Below are 17,662 nucleotides of genomic sequence, written 5' to 3' on the forward strand. Positions count from 1 at the left end.
AGTATATCAAAAATAAAATATTAATAAAATTGGGGTGCAACACGAGGACTTCCCAGGAGGTAACCCATCCTAGTACTACTCTCGCCCAAGCACGCTTAACTTCGGAGTTCTGATGGATCCGGTGCATTAGTGCTGGTATGATCGCTCCCGTTTGCTTCTTGTTCGCTTTAATCTTTTTGCACTCACTATCTTACTCCCCTCCATTAATTCTTTCAGACTTGAAAAAACGGTGTACGCAACTTTTCTCCCTTGGTAACCGTGCACAAGCTCCCAGGTGAGTGGAGTTATTCCTTTCTACATCTGTCGTTGCCCCGGATAAATGTAGTAATATCGCGGGGCCCACAATGCACGACGAATGCCGAAAGCCTGTTTTGCACCGTTCCCATTTAGTAATGACGGTCGTGCCGCCAATGGTCCGAGTATCCGGCGCGTTGTTTCCAGTTGTCTCGCCGAAACGACATATGGAATTTGCAAATAATATATCAAAAATAAAAGATTAATAAAATTGGGGTGCAACACGAGGACTTCCCAGGAGGTCACCCATCCTAATACTACTCTCGCCCAAACACGCTTAACTTCAGAGTTCTGATGGGATCCGGTGCATTAGTGCTGGTATGATCGCTCCCGTTTGCTTCTTGGTCGATTTAATCTTTATGCACTCACTATCTTGTTCCCCTCCATTAATTCTTTCAGACTTGAAAAAATGGTGTATGCAACTTTCCTCCCTTGGTAACCGTGCACAAGCTCCCAGGTGAGCGGAGTTATTCCTTTCTAGATCTGCCGCATCCTCGGATAAATGTAGTAATATCACGGGGCCCACAAAGCACGACGAATGCCAAAAGCCCGGTTTTGCACCGTTCCCATTCAGTAATGACGGTCGTTCCGCAAATGGTCCGAGTATTCGGCACGTTGTTTCCTGTTGTCTCGCCGAAACGACATATGGAATTTGCAAATAGTATATCAAAAAGAAAGTATTAATAAAATTGGGGTGCAACACGAGGACTTCCCAGGAGGTCACCCATCCTAGTACTATTCTCGCCCAAGCACGCTTAACTTCGGAGTTCTGATGGGATTCGGTGCATTAGTGCTGGTATGATCACACCCGTTTGTTCCTTGTTCGCTTTAATATTTATGCACTCATTATCTTGCTCCCCTCCGTTAATTCTTTCAGATTTGAAAAACCGGTGTATGCAACTTTCCTCCCTTGGTTACCGTGCACAAGCTCCCAGGTGAGCGGAGTTATTTCTTTCTAGATCTGCCGCATCCCCGGATAAATGTAGTAATATCGCGGGGCCCACAATGCACGACGAATGCCAAAAGCCCGGTTTTGCACCGTTCCCATTCAGTAATGACAGTCGTTCCGCAAATGGTCCGAGTATCCGGCACGTTGTTTCCTGTTGTCTCGCCGAAACGACATATGGAATTTGCAAATAGTATATCAAAAATAAAATATTAATAAAATTGGGGTGCAACACGAGGACTTCCCAGGAGGTAACCCATCCTAGTACTACTCTCGCCCAAGCACGCTTAACTTCGGAGTTCTGATGGATCCGGTGCATTAGTGCTGGTATGATCGCTCCCGTTTGCTTCTTGTTCGCTTTAATCTTTTTGCACTCACTATCTTACTCCCCTCCATTAATTCTTTCAGACTTGAAAAAACGGTGTATGCAACTTTTCTCCCTTGGTAACCGTGCACAAGCTCCCAGGTGAGTGGAGTTATTCCTTTCTACATCTGTCGTTGCCCCGGATAAATGTAGTAATATCGCGGGGCCCACAATGCACGACGAATGCCGAAAGCCTGTTTTGCACCGTTCCCATTTAGTAATGACGGTCGTGCCGCCAATGGTCCGAGTATCCGGCGCGTTGTTTCCAGTTGTCTCGCCGAAACGACATATGGAATTTGCAAATAATATATCAAAAATAAAAGATTAATAAAATTGGGGTGCAACACGAGGACTTCCCAGGAGGTCACCCATCCTAATACTACTCTCGCCCAAACACGCTTAACTTCAGAGTTCTGATGGGATCCGGTGCATTAGTGCTGGTATGATCGCTCCCGTTTGCTTCTTGGTCGATTTAATCTTTATGCACTCACTATCTTGCTCCCCTCCATTAATTCTTTCAGACTTGAAAAAACGGTGTATGCAACTTTTCTCCCTTGGTAACCGTGCACAAGCTCCCAGGTGAGTGGAGTTATTCCTTTATAGATCTGTCGTTGCCCCGGATAAATGTAGTAATATCGCGGGGCCCACAATGCACGACGAATGCCAAAAGCCCGGTTTTGCACCGTTCCCATTCAGTAATGACAGTCGTTCCGCAAATGGTCCGAGTATCCGGCACGTTGTTTCCTGTTGTCTCGCCGAAACGACATATGGAATTTGCAAATAGTATATCAAAAATAAAATATTAATAAAATTGGGGTGCAACACGAGGACTTCCCAGGAGGTAACCCATCCTAGTACTACTCTCGCCCAAGCACGCTTAACTTCGGAGTTCTGATGGATCCGGTGCATTAGTGCTGGTATGATCGCTCCCGTTTGCTTCTTGTTCGCTTTAATCTTTATGCACTCACTATCTTACTCCCCTCCATTAATTCTTTCAGACTTGAAAAAACGGTGTATGCAACTTTTCTCCCTTGGTAACCGTGCACAAGCTCCCAGGTGAGTGGAGTTATTCCTTTCTAGATCTGTCGTTGCCCCGGATAAATGTAGTAATATCGCGGGGCCCACAATGCACGACGAATGCATAAAGCCTGTTTTGCACCGTTCCCATTTAGTAATGACGGTCGTGCCGCCAATGGTCCGAGTATCCGGCACGTTGTTTCCAGTTGTCTCGCCGAAACGACATATGGAATTTGCAAATAATATATCAAAAATAAAATATTAAGAAAATTGGGGTGCAACACGAGGACTTCCCAGGAGGTCACCCATCCTAATACTGCTCTCGCCCAAGCACGCTTAACTTCAGAGTTCTGATGGGATCCGATGCATTAGTGCTGGTATGATCGCAACCGTTTGCATCTTGTTCGCAGAAATCTTTATGCTCTCACTGTTTTGCTCCCCTCCATTAATCCTTTCAGATTTGAAAAAACGGTGTATGCAACTTTCCTTCCTTGGTTACCGTGCACAAGCTCCCAGGTGAGCGGAGTTATTCCTTTGTAGATCTGTCGCTGCCCCGGATAAATGTAGTAATATCGTGGGGCCCACAATGCACGACGAATGCCAAAAGCCCGGTTTTGCACCGTTCCCATACAGAAATGACGGTCGTTCCGCAAATGGTCCGAGTATTCGGCGCGATGTTTCCAGTTGTCTCGCCGAAACGACATATGGAATTTCCAAATAATATATCAAAAATAAAATATTAATAAAATTGGGGTGCAACACGAGGACTTACCAGGAGGTCACCCATCCTAGTACTACTCTCGCCCAAGCACGCTTAACTTCGGAGTTCTGATGGGATCCGGTGCATTAGAGCTGGTATGATCGCACCAGTTTGCTTTTTGTTCGCTTTAATCTTTATGCACTCACTATCATGCTCCCCTCCATTAATTCCTTCAGATTTGAAAAAACGGTGTATGCAACTTTCCTCCCTTGGTAACCGTGCACAAGCTCCCAGGTGAGCGGAGTTATTCCATTCTAGATCTGTCGCTGCCCCGGATAAATGTAGTAATATCGCGGGGCCCACAATGCACGACGAATGCATAAAGCCCGGTTTTGCACCGTTGCCATTCAGTAATGACGGTCGTGCCGCAAATGGTCCGAGTATCCGGTGCTTTGTTTCCAGTTGTCTCGCCGAAACGACATATGGAATTTGCAAATAATATATCAAAAATAAAATATTAATAAAATTGGGGTGCAACACGAGGACTTCCCAGGAGGTCACCCATCCTAGTACTGCTCTCGCCCAAGCACGCTTAACTTCAAAGTTCTGATGGGATTCGGTGCATTAATGCTGGTATGATCGCACCCATTTGCATCTTGTTCGCAGAAATTTTTATGCTCTCACTGTCTTGCACCCCTCCGTTAATCCTTTCAGATTTGAAAAAACGGTGTATGCAACTTTCCTTCCTTGGTTACCGTGCACAAGCTACCAGGTGAGCGGAGTTATTCCTTTCTAGATCTGTCGCTGCCCCGGATAAATGTATTAATATCGCGGGGCCCACAATGCACGACGAATGCAAAAAGCCCGGTTTTGCACCGTTCCCATTTAATAATGAAGGTCGTGCCGCCAATGGTCCGAGTATCCGGCGCGTTGTTTCCAGTTGTCTCGCCGAAACGACATATGGAATTTGCAAATAATATATCAAAAATAAAATATTAATAAAATTGGGGTGAAACAAGAGGACTTCCCAGGAGGTCACCCATCCTAATACTACTCTCTCGCCCAAGAACGCTTAACTTCAGAGTTCTGATAGGATCCGGTGCACTAGTGCTGGTATGATCGCTCCCGTTTGCTTCTTGTTCGCTTTAATCTTTATGCACTCACTATCTTGCTCCCCTCCATTAATTCATTCAGACTTGAAAAAACGGTGTATGCAACTTTCCTCCCTTGGTAACCGTGCACAAGCTCCCTGGTGAGCGGAGTTATTCCATTCTAGATCTGTCGCTGCCCCGGATAAATGTAGTAATATCGCGGGGCCCACAATGCACGACGAATGCATAAAGCCCGGTTTTGCACCGTTCCCATTCAGTAATGACGGTCGTGTCGCAAATGGTCCGAGTATCCGGCGCTTTGTTTCCAGTTGTCTCGCCGAAACGACATATGGAATTTGCAAATAATATATCAAAAATAAAATATTAATAAAATTGGGGTGCAACACGAGGACTTCCCAGGAGGTCACCCATCCTAGTACTACTCTCGCCCAAGCACGCTTAACTTCGGAGTTCTGATGGGATCCGGTGCATTAGTGCTGGTATGATCGAACACGTTTGTTTCTTGTTCGCTTTAATCTTTATGCACTCACTATCTTGTTCCCCTCCATTAATTCTTTCAGACTTGAAAAAACGGTGTATGCAACTTTCCTCCCTTGGTAACCGTGCACAAGCTCCCAGGTGAGCGGAGTTATTCCTTTCTAGATCTGCCGCATCCTCGGATAAATGTAGTAATATCACGGGGCCCACAAAGCACGACGAATGCCAAAAGCCCGGTTTTGCACCGTTCCCATTCAGTAATGACGGTCGTTCCGCAAATGGTCCGAGTATTCGGCACGTTGTTTCCTGTTGTCTCGCCGAAACGACATATGGAATTTGCAAATAGTATATCAAAAAGAAAGTATTAATAAAATTGGGGTGCAACACGAGGACTTCCCAGGAGGTCACCCATCCTAGTACTATTCTCGCCCAAGCACGCTTAACTTCGGAGTTCTGATGGGATTCGGTGCATTAGTGCTGGTATGATCACACCCGTTTGTTCCTTGTTCGCTTTAATATTTATGCACTCATTATCTTGCTCCCCTCCGTTAATTCTTTCAGATTTGAAAAACCGGTGTATGCAACTTTCCTCCCTTGGTTACCGTGCACAAGCTCCCAGGTGAGCGGAGTTATTTCTTTCTAGATCTGCCGCATCCCCGGATAAATGTAGTAATATCGCGGGGCCCACAATGCACGACGAATGCCAAAAGCCCGGTTTTGCACCGTTCCCATTCAGTAATGACAGTCGTTCCGCAAATGGTCCGAGTATCCGGCACGTTGTTTCCTGTTGTCTCGCCGAAACGACATATGGAATTTGCAAATAGTATATCAAAAATAAAATATTAATAAAATTGGGGTGCAACACGAGGACTTCCCAGGAGGTAACCCATCCTAGTACTACTCTCGCCCAAGCACGCTTAACTTCGGAGTTCTGATGGATCCGGTGCATTAGTGCTGGTATGATCGCTCCCGTTTGCTTCTTGTTCGCTTTAATCTTTTTGCACTCACTATCTTACTCCCCTCCATTAATTCTTTCAGACTTGAAAAAACGGTGTATGCAACTTTTCTCCCTTGGTAACCGTGCACAAGCTCCCAGGTGAGTGGAGTTATTCCTTTCTACATCTGTCGTTGCCCCGGATAAATGTAGTAATATCGCGGGGCCCACAATGCACGACGAATGCCAAAAGCCTGTTTTGCACCGTTCCCATTTAGTAATGACGGTCGTGCCGCCAATGGTCCGAGTATCCGGCGCGTTGTTTCCAGTTGTCTCGCCGAAACGACATATGGAATTTGCAAATAATATATCAAAAATAAAAGATTAATAAAATTGGGGTGCAACACGAGGACTTCCCAGGAGGTCACCCATCCTAATACTACTCTCGCCCAAACACGCTTAACTTCAGAGTTCTGATGGGATCCGGTGCATTAGTGCTGGTATGATCGCTCCCGTTTGCTTCTTGGTCGATTTAATCTTTATGCACTCACTATCTTGCTCCCCTCCATTAATTCTTTCAGACTTGAAAAAACGGTGTATGCAACTTTTCTCCCTTGGTAACCGTGCACAAGCTCCCAGGTGAGTGGAGTTATTCCTTTATAGATCTGTCGTTGCCCCGGATAAATGTAGTAATATCGCGGGGCCCACAATGCACGACGAATGCCAAAAGCCCGGTTTTGCACCGTTCCCATTCAGTAATGACAGTCGTTCCGCAAATGGTCCGAGTATCCGGCACGTTGTTTCCTGTTGTCTCGCCGAAACGACATATGGAATTTGCAAATAGTATATCAAAAATAAAATATTAATAAAATTGGGGTGCAACACGAGGACTTCCCAGGAGGTAACCCATCCTAGTACTACTCTCGCCCAAGCACGCTTAACTTCGGAGTTCTGATGGATCCGGTGCATTAGTGCTGGTATGATCGCTCCCGTTTGCTTCTTGTTCGCTTTAATCTTTATGCACTCACTATCTTACTCCCCTCCATTAATTCTTTCAGACTTGAAAAAACGGTGTATGCAACTTTTCTCCCTTGGTAACCGTGCACAAGCTCCCAGGTGAGTGGAGTTATTCCTTTCTAGATCTGTCGTTGCCCCGGATAAATGTAGTAATATCGCGGGGCCCACAATGCACGACGAATGCATAAAGCCTGTTTTGCACCGTTCCCATTTAGTAATGACGGTCGTGCCGCCAATGGTCCGAGTATCCGGCACGTTGTTTCCAGTTGTCTCGCCGAAACGACATATGGAATTTGCAAATAATATATCAAAAATAAAATATTAAGAAAATTGGGGTGCAACACGAGGACTTCCCAGGAGGTCACCCATCCTAATACTGCTCTCGCCCAAGCACGCTTAACTTCAGAGTTCTGATGGGATCCGGTGCATTAGTGCTGGTATGATCGCAACCGTTTGCATCTTGTTCGCAGAAATCTTTATGCTCTCACTGTTTTGCTCCCCTCCATTAATCCTTTCAGATTTGAAAAAACGGTGTATGCAACTTTCCTTCCTTGGTTACCGTGCACAAGCTCCCAGGTGAGCGGAGTTATTCCTTTGTAGATCTGTCGCTGCCCCGGATAAATGTTGTAAGATCGTGGGGCCCACAATGCACGACGAATGCCAAAAGCCCGGTTTTGCACCGTTCCCATACAGAAATGACGGTCGTTCCGCAAATGGTCCGAGTATTCGGCGCGATGTTTCCAGTTGTCTCGCCGAAACGACATATGGAATTTGCAAATAATATATCAAAAATAAAATATTAATAAAATTGGGGTGCAACACGAGGACTTACCAGGAGGTCACCCATCCTAGTACTACTCTCGCCCAAGCACGCTTAACTTCGGAGTTCTGATGGGATCCGGTGCATTAGTGCTGGTATGATCGCACCAGTTTGCTTTTTGTTCGCTTTAATCTTTATGCACTCACTATCATGCTCCCCTCCATTAATTCCTTCAGATTTGAAAAAACGGTGTATGCAACTTTCCTCCCTTGGTAACCGTGCACAAGCTCCCAGGTGAGCGGAGTTATTCCATTCTAGATCTGTCGCTGCCCCGGATAAATGTAGTAATATCGCGGGGCCCACAATGCACGACGAATGCATAAAGCCCGGTTTTGCACCGTTGCCATTCAGTAATGACGGTCGTGCCGCAAATGGTCCGAGTATCCGGCGCTTTGTTTCCAGTTGTCTCGCCGAAACGACATATGGAATTTGCAAATAATATATCAAAAATAAAATATTAATAAAATTGGGGTGCAACACGAGGACTTCCCAGGAGGTCACCCATCCTAGTACTGCTCTCGCCCAAGCACGCTTAACTTCAAAGTTCTGATGGGATTCGGTGCATTAATGCTGGTATGATCGCACCCGTTTGCATCTTGTTCGCAGAAATTTTTATGCTCTCACTGTCTTGCACCCCTCCGTTAATCCTTTCAGATTTGAAAAAACCGTGTATGCAACTTTCCTTCCTTGGTTACCGTGCACAAGCTACCAGGTGAGCGGAGTTATTCCTTTATAGATCTGTCGCTGCCCCGGATAAATGTATTAATATCGCGGGGCCCACAATGCACGACGAATGCAAAAAGCCCGGTTTTGCACCGTTCCCATTTAATAATGAAGGTCGTGCCGCCAATGGTCCGAGTATCCGGCGCGTTGTTTCCAGTTGTCTCGCCGAAACGACATATGGAATTTGCAAATAATATATCAAAAATAAAATATTAATAAAATTGGGGTGAAACAAGAGGACTTCCCAGGAGGTCACCCATTCTAATACTACTCTCGCCCAAGCACGCTTAACTTCAGAGTTCTGATAGGATCCGGTGCACTAGTGCTGGTATGATCGCTCCCGTTTGCTTCTTGTTCGCTTTAATCTTTATGCACTCACTATCTTGCTCCCCTCCATTAATTCATTCAGACTTGAAAAAACGGTGTATGCAACTTTCCTCCCTTGGTAACCGTGCACAAGCTCCCTGGTGAGCGGAGTTATTCCATTCTAGATCTGTCGCTGCCCCGGATAAATGTAGTAATATCGCGGGGCCCACAATGCACGACGAATGCATAAAGCCCGGTTTTGCACCGTTCCCATTCAGTAATGACGGTCGTGCCGCAAATGGTCCGAGTATCCGGCGCTTTGTTTCCAGTTGTCTCGCCGAAACGACATATGGAATTTGCAAATAATATATCAAAAATAAAATATTAATAAAATTGGGGTGCAACACGGGGACTTCCCAGGAGGTCACCCATCCTAGTACTGCTCTCGCCCAAGCACGCTTAACTTCAAAGTTCTGATGGGATCCGGTGCATTAATGCTGGTATGATCGCACCCGTTTGCATCTTGTTCGCAGAAATTTTTATGCTCTCACTGTCTTGCTCCCCTCCGTTAATCCTTTCAGATTTGAAAAAACGGTGTATTCAATTTTCCTTCCTTGGTTACCGTGCACAAGCTCCCAGGTGAGCGGAGTTATTCCTTTGTAGATCTGTCGCTGCCCCGGATAAATGTAGTAATATCGTGGGGCCCACAATGCACGACGAATGCCAAAAGACCGGTTTTGCACCGTTCCCATTCAGTAATGACGGTCGTGCCGCCAATGGTCCGAGTATCCGGCACGTTGTTTCCAGTTGTCTCGCCGAAACGACATATGGAATTTGCAAATAATATATCAAAAATAAAATATTAATAAAATTGGGGTGCAACACGAGGACTTCCCAGGAGGTCACCCATCCTAGTACTACTCTCGCCCAAGCACGCTTAACTTCGGAGTTCTGATGGATCCGGTGCATTAGTGCTGGTATGATCGCTCCCGTTTGCTTCTTGTTCGCTTTAATCTTTATGCACTCACTATCTTGCTCCCCTCCATTAATTCTTTCAGACTTGAAAAAACGGTGTATGCAACTTTTCTCCCTTGGTAACCGTGCACAAGCTCCCAGGTGAGTGGAGTTATTCCTTTATAGATCTGTCGTTGCCCCGGATAAATGTAGTAATATCGCAGGGCCCACAATGCACGACGAATGCCAAAAGCCCGGTTTTGCACCGTTCCCATTTAGTAATGACGGTCGTGCCGCCAATGGTCCGAGTATCCGGCACGTTGTTTCCAGTTGTCTCGCCGAAACGACATATGGAATTTGCAAATAATATATCAAAAATAAAATATTAATAAAATTGGGGTGCAACACGAGGACTTCCCAGCAGGTCACCCATCCTAGTACTACTCTCGCCCAAGCACGCTTAACTTCGGAGTTCTGATGGGATCCGGTGCATTAGTGCTGGTATGATCGCACCAGTTTGCTTTTTGTTCGCTTTAATCTTTATGCACTTACTATCTTGCTCCCCTCCATTAATTCCTTCAGACTTGAACAAACGGTGTATGCAACTTTCCTCCCTTGGTAACCGTGCACAAGCTCCCAGGTGAGCGGAGTTATTCCTTTCTAGATCTGTCGCAGCCCCGGATAAATGTAGTAATATCGCGGGGCCCACGATGCACGACGAATGCATAAAGACCGGTTTTGCACCGTTCCCATTCAGTAATGACGGTCGTGCCGCAAATGGTCCGAGTATCCGGCGCTTTGTTTCCAGTTGTCTCGCCGAAACGACACATGGAATTTGCAAATAATATATCAAAAATGAAATATTAATAAAATTGGGGTGCAACACGAGGACTTCCCAGGAGGTCACCCATCCTAATACTGCTCTCGCCCAAGCACGCTTAACTTCAGAGTTCTGATGGGATCCGGTGCATTAGTGCTGGAATGATCGCACCCGTTTGCATCTTGTTCGCAGAAATCTTTATGCTCTCACTGTTTTGCTCCCCTCCATTAATCCTTTCAGATTTGAAAAAACGGTGTATGCAACTTTCCTTCCTTGGTTACCGTGCACAAGCTCCCAGGTGAGCGGAGTTATTCCTTTGTAGATCTGTCGCTGCCCCGGATAAATGTAGTAATATCGTGGGGCCCACAATGCACGACGAATGCCAAAAGCCCGGTTTTGCACCGTTCCCATACAGTAATGACGGTCGTTCCGCAAATGGTCCGAGTATTCGGCGCGTTGTTTCCAGTTGTCTCGCCGAAACGACATATGGAATTTGCAAATAATATATCAAAAATAAAATATTAATAAAATTGGGGTGCAACACGAGGACTTACCAGGAGGTCACCCATCCTAGTACTACTCTTGCCCAAGCACGCTTAACTTCGGAGTTCTGATGGGATCCGGTGCATTAGTGCTGGTATGATCGCACCAGTTTGCTTTTTGTTCGCTTTAATCTTTATGCACTCACTATCATGCTCCCCTCCATTAATTCCTTCAGATTTGAAAAAACGGTGTATGCAACTTTCCTCCCTTGGTAACCGTGCACAAGCTCCCAGGTGAGCGGAGTTATTCCATTCTAGATCTGTCGCTGCCCCGGATAAATGTAGTAATATCGCGGGGCCCACAATGCACGACGAATGCATAAAGCCCGGTTTTGCACCGTTCCCATTCAGTAATGACGGTCGTGCCGCAAATGGTCCGAGTATCCGGCGCTTTGTTTCCAGTTGTCTCGCCGAAACGACATATGGAATTTGCAAATAATATATCAAAAATAAAATATTAATAAAATTGGGGTGCAACACGAGGACTTCCCAGGAGGTCACCCATCCTAGTACTGCTCTCGCCCAAGCACGCTTAACTTCAAAGTTCTGATGGGATCCGGTGCATTAATGCTGGTATGATCGCAACCGTTTGCATCTTGTTCGCAGAAATGTTTATGCTCTCACTGTCTTGCTCCCCTCCGTTAACCCTTTCAGATTTGAAAAAACGGTGTATGCAACTTTCCTTCCTTGGTTACCGTGCACAAGCTACCAGGTGGGCGGAGTTATTCCTTTATAGATCTGTCGCTGCCCCGGATAAATGTATTAATATCGCGGGGCCCACAATGCACGACGAATGCAAAAAGCCCGGTTTTGCACCGTTCCCATTTAGTAATGACGGTCGTGCCGCCAATGGTCCGAGTATCCGGCGCGTTGTTTCCAGTTGTCTCACCGAAACGACATATGGAATTTGCAAATAATATATCAAAAATAAAATATTAATAAAATTGGGGTGAAACGAGAGGACTTCCCAGGAGGTCACCCATCCTAATACTAATCTCGCCTAAGCACGCTTAACTTCAGAGTTCTGATAAGATCCGGTGCATTAGTGCTGGTATGATCGCTCCCGTTTGCTTCTTGTTCGCTTTAATCTTTATGCACTCACTATCTTGCTCCCCTCCATTAATTCTTTCAGACTTGAAAAAACGGTGTATGCAACTTTCCTCCCTTGGTAACCGTGCACAAGCTCCCAGGTGAGCGGAGTTATTCCATTCTAGATCTGTCGCTGCCCCGGATAAATGTAGTAATATCGCGGGGCCCACAATGCACGACGAATGCATAAAGCCCGGTTTTGCACCGTTCCCATTCAGTAATGACGGTCGTGCCGCAAATGGTCCGAGTATCCGGCGCTTTGTTTCCAGTTGTCTCGCCGAAACGACATATGGAATTTGCAAATAATATATCAAAAATAAAATATTAATAAAATTGGGGTGCAACACGGGGACTTCCCAGGAGGTCACCCATCCTAGTACTGCTCTCGCCCAAGCACGCTTAACTTCAAAGTTCTGATGGGATCCGGTGCATTAATGCTGGTATGATCGCACCCGTTTGCATATTGTTCGCAGAAATTTTTATGCTTTCACTGTCTTGCTCCCCTCCGTTAATCCTTTTAGATTTGAAAAAACGGTGTATTCAATTTTCCTTCCTTGGTTACCGTGCACAAGCTCCCAGGTGAGCGGAGATATTCCTTTGTAGATCTGTCGCTGCCCCGGATAAATGTAGTAATATCGTGGGGCCCACAATGCACGACGAATGCCAAAAGACCGGTTTTGCACCGTTCCCATTCAGTAATGACGGTCGTGCCGCAAATGGTCCGAGTATCCGGCACGTTGTTTCCAGTTGTCTCGCCGAAACGACATATGGAATTTGTAAATAATATATCAAAAATAAAATATTAATAAAATTGGGGTGCAACACGAGGACTTCCCAGGAGGTAACCCATCCTAGTACTACTCTCGCCCAAGCACGCTTAACTTCGGAGTTCTGATGGATCCGGTGCATTAGTGCTGGTATGATCGCTCCCGTGTGCTTCTTGTTCGCTTTAATCTTTATGCACTCACTATCTTGCTCCCCTCCATTAATTCTTTCAAACTTGAAAAAATGGTGTATGCAACTTTTCTCCCTTGGTAACCGTGCACAAGCTCCCAGGTGAGTGGAGTTGTTCCTTTCTAGATCTGTCGTTGCCCCGGATAAATGTAGTAATATCGCGGGGACCACAATGCACGACGAATGCCGAAGGCCTGTTTTGCACCGTTCCCATTTAGTAATGACGGTCGTGCCGCCAATGGTCCGAGTATCCGGCGCGTTGTTTCCAGTTGTCTAGCCGAAACGACATATGGAATTTGCAAATAATATATCAAAAATAAAATATTAATAAAATTGGGGTGCAACACGAGGACTTCCCAGGAGGTAACCCATCCTAGTACTACTCTCGCCCAAACACGCTTAACTTCGGAGTTCTGATGGATCCGGTGCATTAGTGCTGGTATGATCGCTCCCGTTTGCTTCTTGGTCGCTTTAATCTTTATGCACTCACTATCTTGCTCCCCTCCATTAATTCATTCAGACTTGAAAAAACGGTGTATGCAACTTTCCTCCCTTGGTAACCGTGCACAAGCTCCCTGGTGAGCGGAGTTATTCCATTCTAGATCTGTCGCTGCCCCGGATAAATGTAGTAATATCGCGGGGCCCACAATGCACGACGAATGCATAAAGCCCGGTTTTGCACCGTTCCCATTCAGTAATGACGGTCGTGCCGCAAATGGTCCGAGTATCCGGCGCTTTGTTTCCAGTTGTCTCGCCGAAAAGACATATGGAATTTGCAAATAATATATCAAAAATAAAATATTAATAAAATTGGGGTGCAACACGGGGACTTCCCAGGAGGTCACCCATCCTAGTACTGCTCTCGCCCAAGCACGCTTAACTTCAAAGTTCTGATGGGATCCGGTGCATTAATGCTGGTATGATCGCACCCGTTTGCATCTTGTTCGCAGAAATTTTTATGCTCTCACTGTCTTGCTCCCCTCCGTTAATCCTTTCAGATTTGAAAAAACGGTGTATTCAATTTTCCTTCCTTGGTTACCGTGCACAAGCTCCCAGGTGAGCGGAGTTATTCCTTTGTAGATCTGTCGCTGCCCCGGATAAATGTAGTAATATCGTGGGGCCCACAATGCACGACGAATGCCAAAAGACCGGTTTTGCACCGTTCCCATTCAGTAATGACGGTCGTGCCGCAAATGGTCCGAGTATCCGGCACGTTGTTTCCAGTTGTCTCGCCGAAACGACATATGGAATTTGCAAATAATATATCAAAAATAAAATATTAATAAAATTGGGGTGCAACACGAGGACTTCCCAGGAGGTAACCCATCCTAGTACTACTCTCGCCCAAGCACGCTTAACTTCGGAGTTCTGATGGATCCGGTGCATTAGTGCTGGTATGATCGCTCCCGTTTGCTTCTTGTTCGCTTTAATCTTTATGCACTCACTATCTTGCTCCCCTCCATTAATTCTTTCAGACTTGAAAAAACGGTGTATGCAACTTTTCTCCCTTGGTAACCGTGCACAAACTCCCAGGTGAGTGGAGTTATTCCTTTATAGATCTGTCGTTGCCCCGGATAAATGTTGTAATATCGCAGGGCCCACAATGCACGACGAATGCCAAAAGCCCGGTTTTGCACCGTTCCCATTTAGTAATGACGGTCGTGCCGCCAATGGTCCGAGTATCCGGCACGTTGTTTCCAGTTGTCTCGCCGAAACGACATATGGAATTTGCAAATAATATATCAAAAATAAAATATTAATAAAATTGGGGTGCAACACGAGGACTTCCCAGCAGGTCACCCATCCTAGTACTACTCTCGCCCAAGCACGCTTAACTTCGGAGTTCTGATGGGATCCGGTGCATTAGTGCTGGTATGATCGCACCAGTTTGCTTTTTGTTCGCTTTAATCTTTATGCACTTACTATCTTGCTCCCCTCCATTAATTCCTTCAGACTTGAACAAACGGTGTATGCAACTTTCCTCCCTTGGTAACCGTGCACAAGCTCCCAGGTGAGCGGAGTTATTCCTTTCTAGATCTGTCGCAGCCCCGGATAAATGTAGTAATATCGCGGGGCCCACGATGCACGACGAATGCATAAAGCCCGGTTTTGCACCGTTCCCATTCAGTAATGACGGTCGTGCCGCAAATGGTCCGAGTATCCGGCGCTTTGTTTCCAGTTGTCTCGCCGAAACGACACATGGAATTTGCAAATAATATATCAAAAATGAAATATTAATAAAATTGGGGTGCAACACGAGGACTTCCCAGGAGGTCACCCATCCTAATACTGCTCTCGCCCAAGCACGCTTAACTTCAGAGTTCTGATGGGATCCGGTGCATTAGTGCTGGTATGATCGCACCCGTTTGCATCTTGTTCGCAGAAATCTTTATGCTCTCACTGTTTTGCTCCCCTCCATTAATCCTTTCAGATTTGAAAAAACGGTGTATGCAACTTTCCTTCCTTGGTTACCGTGCACAAGCTCCCAGGTGAGCGGAGTTATTCCTTTGTAGATCTGTCGCTGCCCCGGATAAATGTAGTAATATCGTGGGGCCCACAATGCACGACGAATGCCAAAAGCCCGGTTTTGCACCGTTCCCATACAGTAATGACGGTCGTTCCGCAAATGGTCCGAGTATTCGGCGCGTTGTTTCCAGTTGTCTCGCCGAAACGACATATGGAATTTGCAAATAATATATCAAAAATAAAATATTAATAAAATTGGGGTGCAACACGAGGACTTACCAGGAGGTCACCCATCCTTGTACTACTCTCGCCCAAGCACGCTTAACTTCGGAGTTCTGATGGGATCCGGTGCATTAGTGCTGGTATGATCGCACCAGTTTGCTTTTTGTTCGCTTTAATCTTTATGCACTCACTATCATGCTCCCCTCCATTAATTCCTTCAGATTTGAAAAAACGGTGTATGCAACTTTCCTCCCTTGGTAACCGTGCACAAGCTCCCAGGTGAGCGGAGTTATTCCATTCTAGATCTGTCGCTGCCCCGGATAAATGTAGTAATATCGCGGGGCCCACAATGCACGACGAATGCATAAAGCCCGGTTTTGCACCGTTCCCATTCAGTAATGACGGTCGTGCCGCAAATGGTCCGAGTATCCGGCGCTTTGTTTCCAGTTGTCTCGCCGAAACGACATATGGAATTTGCAAATAATATATCAAAAATAAAATATTAATAAAATTGGGGTGCAACACGAGGACTTCCCAGGAGGTCACCCATCCTAGTACTGCTCTCGCCCAAGCACGCTTAACTTCAAAGTTCTGATGGGATCCGGTGCATTAATGCTGGTATGATCGCAACCGTTTGCATCTTGTTCGCAGAAATTTTTATGCTCTCACTGTCTTGCTCCCCTCCGTTAATCCTTTCAGATTTGAAAAAACGGTGTATGCAACTTTCCTTCCTTGGTTACCGTGCACAAGCTACCAGGTGAGCGGAGTTATTCCTTTATAGATCTGTCGCTGCCCCGGATAAATGTATTAATATCGCGGGGCCCACAATGCACGACGAATGCAAAAAGCCCGGTTTTGCACCGTTCCCATTTAGTAATGACGGTCGTGCCGCCAATGGTCCGAGTATCCGGCGCGTTGTTTCCAGTTGTCTCGCCGAAACGACATATGGAATTTGCAAATAATATATCAAAAATAAAATATTAATAAAATTGGGGTGAAACGAGAGGACTTCCCAGGAGGTCACCCATCCTAATACTAATCTCGCCCAAGCACGCTTAACTTCAGAGTTCTGATAAGATCCGGTGCATTAGTGCTGGTATGATCGCTCCCGTTTGCTTCTTGTTCGCTTTAATCTTTATGCACTCACTATCTTGCTCCCCTCCATTAATTCTTTCAGACTTGAAAAAACGGTGTATGCAACTTTCCTCCCTTGGTAACCGTGCACAAGCTCCCAGGTGAGCGGAGTTATTCCATTCTAGATCTGTCGCTGCCCCGGATAAATGTAGTAATATCGCGGGGCCCACAATGCACGACGAATGCATAAAGCCCGGTTTTGCACCGTTCCCATTCAGTAATGACGGTCGTGCCGCAAATGGTCCGAGTATCCGGCGCTTTGTTTCCAGTTGTCTCGCCGAAACGACATATGGAATTTGCAAATAATATATCAAAAATAAAATATTAATAAAATTGGGGTGCAACACGGGGACTTCCCAGGAGGTCACCCATCCTAGTACTGCTCTCGCCCAAGCACGCTTAACTTCAAAGTTCTGATGGGATCCGGTGCATTAATGCTGGTATGATCGCACCCGTTTGCATATTGTTCGCAGAAATTTTTATGCTTTCACTGTCTTGCTCCCCTCCGTTAATCCTTTCAGATTTGAAAAAACGGTGTATTCAATTTTCCTTCCTTGGTTACCGTGCACAAGCTCCCAGGTGAGCGGAGTTATTCCTTTGTAGATCTGTCGCTGCCCCGGATAAATGTAGTAATATCGTGGGGCCCACAATGCACGACGAATGCCAAAAGACCGGTTTTGCACCGTTCCCATTCAGTAATGACGGTCGTGCCGCAAATGGTCCGAGTATCCGGCACGTTGTTTCCAGTTGTCTCGCCGAAACGACATATGG

The 17,662-nt window shown here is 46.0% G+C and overlaps 32 non-coding genes and 5 pseudogenes across 32 annotated transcripts; all 37 read right to left on the minus strand.

Annotated features, from left to right (window-relative positions):
• Window positions 1-31: 31 nt before the first annotated feature.
• LOC148860435 (5S ribosomal RNA) lies at window positions 32-149 on the minus strand. Its single transcript, XR_016097978.1, has one exon. It is a non-coding gene; the product is annotated as a 5S ribosomal RNA (ribosomal RNA).
• A 358-nt stretch (window positions 150-507) lies between these two features.
• Window positions 508-626, minus strand: LOC148860436 (5S ribosomal RNA). The gene has a single exon (XR_016097681.1). It is a non-coding gene; the product is annotated as a 5S ribosomal RNA (ribosomal RNA).
• A 359-nt stretch (window positions 627-985) lies between these two features.
• On the minus strand, window positions 986-1,104 carry LOC148860437 (5S ribosomal RNA). Its single transcript, XR_016097093.1, has one exon. It is a non-coding gene; the product is annotated as a 5S ribosomal RNA (ribosomal RNA).
• A 359-nt stretch (window positions 1,105-1,463) lies between these two features.
• Window positions 1,464-1,581, minus strand: LOC148860438 (5S ribosomal RNA). Its single transcript, XR_016097979.1, has one exon. It is a non-coding gene; the product is annotated as a 5S ribosomal RNA (ribosomal RNA).
• A 358-nt stretch (window positions 1,582-1,939) lies between these two features.
• Window positions 1,940-2,058, minus strand: LOC148860439 (5S ribosomal RNA). The gene has a single exon (XR_016097683.1). It is a non-coding gene; the product is annotated as a 5S ribosomal RNA (ribosomal RNA).
• Window positions 2,059-2,417: 359 nt separating this feature from the next.
• Window positions 2,418-2,535, minus strand: LOC148860440 (5S ribosomal RNA). The gene has a single exon (XR_016097981.1). It is a non-coding gene; the product is annotated as a 5S ribosomal RNA (ribosomal RNA).
• A 358-nt stretch (window positions 2,536-2,893) lies between these two features.
• On the minus strand, window positions 2,894-3,012 carry LOC148860441 (5S ribosomal RNA). The gene has a single exon (XR_016098030.1). It is a non-coding gene; the product is annotated as a 5S ribosomal RNA (ribosomal RNA).
• Window positions 3,013-3,371: 359 nt separating this feature from the next.
• LOC148860442 (5S ribosomal RNA) lies at window positions 3,372-3,490 on the minus strand. Its single transcript, XR_016097643.1, has one exon. It is a non-coding gene; the product is annotated as a 5S ribosomal RNA (ribosomal RNA).
• A 359-nt stretch (window positions 3,491-3,849) lies between these two features.
• LOC148860443 (5S ribosomal RNA) lies at window positions 3,850-3,968 on the minus strand. Its single transcript, XR_016096968.1, has one exon. It is a non-coding gene; the product is annotated as a 5S ribosomal RNA (ribosomal RNA).
• Window positions 3,969-4,327: 359 nt separating this feature from the next.
• On the minus strand, window positions 4,328-4,448 carry LOC148860444 (5S ribosomal RNA; annotated as a pseudogene).
• Window positions 4,449-4,807: 359 nt separating this feature from the next.
• On the minus strand, window positions 4,808-4,926 carry LOC148860445 (5S ribosomal RNA). Its single transcript, XR_016097294.1, has one exon. It is a non-coding gene; the product is annotated as a 5S ribosomal RNA (ribosomal RNA).
• A 359-nt stretch (window positions 4,927-5,285) lies between these two features.
• LOC148860446 (5S ribosomal RNA) lies at window positions 5,286-5,404 on the minus strand. The gene has a single exon (XR_016097094.1). It is a non-coding gene; the product is annotated as a 5S ribosomal RNA (ribosomal RNA).
• Window positions 5,405-5,763: 359 nt separating this feature from the next.
• Window positions 5,764-5,881, minus strand: LOC148860447 (5S ribosomal RNA). The gene has a single exon (XR_016097982.1). It is a non-coding gene; the product is annotated as a 5S ribosomal RNA (ribosomal RNA).
• A 358-nt stretch (window positions 5,882-6,239) lies between these two features.
• On the minus strand, window positions 6,240-6,358 carry LOC148860448 (5S ribosomal RNA). The gene has a single exon (XR_016097684.1). It is a non-coding gene; the product is annotated as a 5S ribosomal RNA (ribosomal RNA).
• A 359-nt stretch (window positions 6,359-6,717) lies between these two features.
• LOC148860449 (5S ribosomal RNA) lies at window positions 6,718-6,835 on the minus strand. The gene has a single exon (XR_016097983.1). It is a non-coding gene; the product is annotated as a 5S ribosomal RNA (ribosomal RNA).
• A 358-nt stretch (window positions 6,836-7,193) lies between these two features.
• On the minus strand, window positions 7,194-7,312 carry LOC148860450 (5S ribosomal RNA). Its single transcript, XR_016097419.1, has one exon. It is a non-coding gene; the product is annotated as a 5S ribosomal RNA (ribosomal RNA).
• Window positions 7,313-7,671: 359 nt separating this feature from the next.
• On the minus strand, window positions 7,672-7,790 carry LOC148860451 (5S ribosomal RNA). The gene has a single exon (XR_016097088.1). It is a non-coding gene; the product is annotated as a 5S ribosomal RNA (ribosomal RNA).
• A 359-nt stretch (window positions 7,791-8,149) lies between these two features.
• On the minus strand, window positions 8,150-8,268 carry LOC148860452 (5S ribosomal RNA). The gene has a single exon (XR_016096969.1). It is a non-coding gene; the product is annotated as a 5S ribosomal RNA (ribosomal RNA).
• A 359-nt stretch (window positions 8,269-8,627) lies between these two features.
• On the minus strand, window positions 8,628-8,746 carry LOC148860453 (5S ribosomal RNA; annotated as a pseudogene).
• A 359-nt stretch (window positions 8,747-9,105) lies between these two features.
• Window positions 9,106-9,224, minus strand: LOC148860454 (5S ribosomal RNA). The gene has a single exon (XR_016097266.1). It is a non-coding gene; the product is annotated as a 5S ribosomal RNA (ribosomal RNA).
• Window positions 9,225-9,583: 359 nt separating this feature from the next.
• On the minus strand, window positions 9,584-9,701 carry LOC148860455 (5S ribosomal RNA). The gene has a single exon (XR_016097777.1). It is a non-coding gene; the product is annotated as a 5S ribosomal RNA (ribosomal RNA).
• Window positions 9,702-10,060: 359 nt separating this feature from the next.
• On the minus strand, window positions 10,061-10,179 carry LOC148860456 (5S ribosomal RNA). Its single transcript, XR_016096531.1, has one exon. It is a non-coding gene; the product is annotated as a 5S ribosomal RNA (ribosomal RNA).
• Window positions 10,180-10,538: 359 nt separating this feature from the next.
• LOC148860457 (5S ribosomal RNA) lies at window positions 10,539-10,657 on the minus strand. The gene has a single exon (XR_016097373.1). It is a non-coding gene; the product is annotated as a 5S ribosomal RNA (ribosomal RNA).
• A 359-nt stretch (window positions 10,658-11,016) lies between these two features.
• LOC148860458 (5S ribosomal RNA) lies at window positions 11,017-11,135 on the minus strand. The gene has a single exon (XR_016097832.1). It is a non-coding gene; the product is annotated as a 5S ribosomal RNA (ribosomal RNA).
• Window positions 11,136-11,494: 359 nt separating this feature from the next.
• LOC148860459 (5S ribosomal RNA) lies at window positions 11,495-11,613 on the minus strand. Its single transcript, XR_016097759.1, has one exon. It is a non-coding gene; the product is annotated as a 5S ribosomal RNA (ribosomal RNA).
• A 359-nt stretch (window positions 11,614-11,972) lies between these two features.
• LOC148860460 (5S ribosomal RNA) lies at window positions 11,973-12,091 on the minus strand (annotated as a pseudogene).
• A 359-nt stretch (window positions 12,092-12,450) lies between these two features.
• LOC148860461 (5S ribosomal RNA) lies at window positions 12,451-12,569 on the minus strand. The gene has a single exon (XR_016097267.1). It is a non-coding gene; the product is annotated as a 5S ribosomal RNA (ribosomal RNA).
• Window positions 12,570-12,928: 359 nt separating this feature from the next.
• Window positions 12,929-13,046, minus strand: LOC148860462 (5S ribosomal RNA). The gene has a single exon (XR_016097984.1). It is a non-coding gene; the product is annotated as a 5S ribosomal RNA (ribosomal RNA).
• Window positions 13,047-13,404: 358 nt separating this feature from the next.
• LOC148860463 (5S ribosomal RNA) lies at window positions 13,405-13,522 on the minus strand (annotated as a pseudogene).
• Window positions 13,523-13,881: 359 nt separating this feature from the next.
• On the minus strand, window positions 13,882-14,000 carry LOC148860464 (5S ribosomal RNA). The gene has a single exon (XR_016097268.1). It is a non-coding gene; the product is annotated as a 5S ribosomal RNA (ribosomal RNA).
• A 359-nt stretch (window positions 14,001-14,359) lies between these two features.
• Window positions 14,360-14,477, minus strand: LOC148860465 (5S ribosomal RNA). The gene has a single exon (XR_016097985.1). It is a non-coding gene; the product is annotated as a 5S ribosomal RNA (ribosomal RNA).
• A 359-nt stretch (window positions 14,478-14,836) lies between these two features.
• On the minus strand, window positions 14,837-14,955 carry LOC148860466 (5S ribosomal RNA). The gene has a single exon (XR_016096532.1). It is a non-coding gene; the product is annotated as a 5S ribosomal RNA (ribosomal RNA).
• A 359-nt stretch (window positions 14,956-15,314) lies between these two features.
• On the minus strand, window positions 15,315-15,433 carry LOC148860467 (5S ribosomal RNA). Its single transcript, XR_016096775.1, has one exon. It is a non-coding gene; the product is annotated as a 5S ribosomal RNA (ribosomal RNA).
• Window positions 15,434-15,792: 359 nt separating this feature from the next.
• On the minus strand, window positions 15,793-15,911 carry LOC148860468 (5S ribosomal RNA). The gene has a single exon (XR_016097739.1). It is a non-coding gene; the product is annotated as a 5S ribosomal RNA (ribosomal RNA).
• Window positions 15,912-16,270: 359 nt separating this feature from the next.
• Window positions 16,271-16,389, minus strand: LOC148860469 (5S ribosomal RNA). The gene has a single exon (XR_016097760.1). It is a non-coding gene; the product is annotated as a 5S ribosomal RNA (ribosomal RNA).
• A 359-nt stretch (window positions 16,390-16,748) lies between these two features.
• Window positions 16,749-16,867, minus strand: LOC148860470 (5S ribosomal RNA; annotated as a pseudogene).
• A 359-nt stretch (window positions 16,868-17,226) lies between these two features.
• Window positions 17,227-17,345, minus strand: LOC148860471 (5S ribosomal RNA). The gene has a single exon (XR_016097269.1). It is a non-coding gene; the product is annotated as a 5S ribosomal RNA (ribosomal RNA).
• Between the last annotated feature and the right edge of the window lie 317 nt (window positions 17,346-17,662).

The sequence above is a fragment of the Nelumbo lutea genome, chromosome 4 (genome assembly GCF_056320005.1).
Source record: "Nelumbo lutea isolate HS-2025 chromosome 4, American lotus-T2T, whole genome shotgun sequence".
NCBI classification, from domain to species: domain Eukaryota; kingdom Viridiplantae; phylum Streptophyta; class Magnoliopsida; order Proteales; family Nelumbonaceae; genus Nelumbo; species Nelumbo lutea.